This window comes from Microtus ochrogaster, unplaced genomic scaffold (genome assembly GCF_000317375.1).
Source record: "Microtus ochrogaster isolate Prairie Vole_2 unplaced genomic scaffold, MicOch1.0 UNK3, whole genome shotgun sequence".
In the NCBI taxonomy this organism is placed as follows: Eukaryota; Metazoa; Chordata; class Mammalia; order Rodentia; family Cricetidae; genus Microtus; species Microtus ochrogaster.
In genome coordinates this window covers 16,044,128-16,046,485 of record NW_004949101.1, presented here as the reverse complement: position 1 = coordinate 16,046,485, position 2,358 = coordinate 16,044,128, and positions in this window count along the sequence as shown.

Below are 2,358 nucleotides of genomic sequence, written 5' to 3'. Positions count from 1 at the left end.
CGGAGCATGCGCTGTGCAGTAGCACCGTCAGCTCAGGCACATGGTACTGTTTTGTACAGTAGTCTGTCTTCATTGCTTCCCTCAGCACTGTGATTTTGAGTCGGGCTTTAGCCACTGATTTACAGACGCCAACTTGGGAAACCCTAGGGTTTCCACTTCCTGCCTTACAAATCTCTAGTAGATGAAAGACGAAAGACGGGGTGCATGGCAGAGCAGCCCCACCACTGTGTCTGCCATTCAGGTCCACGTGTTCCTGTTTAGGAAGTGGACTCCGTTCTAGGGTCCTTTTTAGTGGCTAAAACCCTAGGCTGCTCTAGATCCGAGGCAAGGTTCTTCCTACCCCAGTATCAGCAGCACGCACGGAATTGTGGGAACCAAGGACACTGCTCAATAGCAGCAGGTTCAGTGAAGGAGGCACAGGGGTGGGTGTGAAATCACTGTGGACCCTGTGTGGTGGGAGCCATGAATGGACGAACCTTCCTCCTCTATTCTCTGGCCGGATCCTCAGGCCTGTGATGATGGGAGGGTTTTATTTGGAACCCTTTTCCTCGCTGCTATAGGGAGGTTTTCTGGAGTTGAAGTGATGGTCAGATCTGTGAGCCTGGAAGAGGTCAGTGCCAGGTCAACACACAAAGTTTGGTCAGGGTGGATATGGCAGTGTATTTGTTCCGACTTGCCTCAGACGTGTCTCCAGCTCATTCTAGGCCTGATCGGCCACTGACCAAGACTAGTCAGCATGTTCTGCCTAAGTGTTGCTTTGATTTGCAGGAGAGCATGGCTTCCCATATGGAGCCAGGATACCTCACCCAGGAAGGACTGGGGTGCAGGCATGGTGCAGCAAAGGTTATTTTGGCTGACTGATTCGACAGGGTGTTGTGGTGTCGATATCATATCCACATCTGGGAGCCTGCTCTTTGCAGGTTAGAAATGGAAACACCAAGAGCCAACTTATTATTATACAGAAGACTGCTAGACTTCCAGGCTAATGATGTACACGAGGTTAGCTCTGTTGAGGGTTGTCTATTGCTGTGAAGAGACACGGTGACTATGGTGTCTTATAAAGGAAAAAGTTTAAATGGGGCTGGCTTACAGTTCAGAGGTTTAGTCTGTTATCATAGTGGCAGGAAACATGGCAGCATACAGGCAGACATGGTGCTGGAGAGGTAACTGGGAATTCCACATCCTGATCTCACAGGCAGCAGGAAAAGACTGCCACACTGGGCATAGGTTGAGCTTCTGAAACCTCAAAGCCTACCTCCTAATGACACACTTCCTCCAACAAAGTCACACCTACTCTGACAAGGCCACACCTCCTAATAGTGCCACTCCCTTTGGCCAAGCATTCAAACACATGAGTCTATGGGAGCCATTCCTGTTCAGACAAGGATCAACAGCTGCTTCTTCAGGACAGTCTGCACTTACAATAAGCACATAACAAGCAAGTGAGACCAGAAAGTGGCTGGCCTTGGGGAGCAGATAAGCTTGTGTATGAGATACAACACCAAGGTTGGCAAGGACAGGGGTGCCTGGTTTGGAGTGGCAGTATTAGAACAGATGAAAAATAAACCCACAGAGCCAATGTCTATGAACTAAGAGAGTAAATGCTTTTGTTCTACCCACTCTTCTTGAGACAGAGATAACTTAAAATTTCCTTACTGGGTAACTGGTGATGAATATGGCAAAAATACATTAATTATATGTATATATATATATATGAATGAAACTATTAATGAACAAATAAATACTTTATAAGAACTTTCATAGCAGCGATTATCAGATGATGCTGCAATTATTTTCATTTCAATTAGCAGCAATACACTGCCTTGTTAGAAAAGGTGTCCTAAAATTTTACAAAAGTAGTAACAAAATTGTTGCTGATCCAGAACCCAGAATTATGAGTTACCATTTCATGTTTACCCTGACCAGCTCTATGACTCCTGCTACAAAGACAGAGATGCCAAGAGGTGGGATTGCGGCACTATGTCCCTGACCTGAGTCCTGGTCAGAAGCATCCAGGTCCATTCCTGTCTCCAGAGCCTTCACCGAAGCAGCAGCTGTACTCTGATCCTGACTGTCTCCTCCAGGGTCAGGAAAGTCCCCCTCCAGGTGTGACTTGCCACTTCCCATCAGTCTTTTGCCTCTGGCCTGTGCCTCTTCTTAAGTCCTGATGCCCACCCCAGCTTCTCTTTGTCTCCCAGGACAGAAAACTAGGATGAGATGAGACCCTGTGCCTCTCATCTCAACCCGACTGCAATCTCTCTCACAAGGAAGAACATCCATATCAGCAAATGAAACATGCTTTGTCAGCAGTCAGGCTGGAGAACCATTTAAAACTCTATCTTACCTAGTGTTGACAAG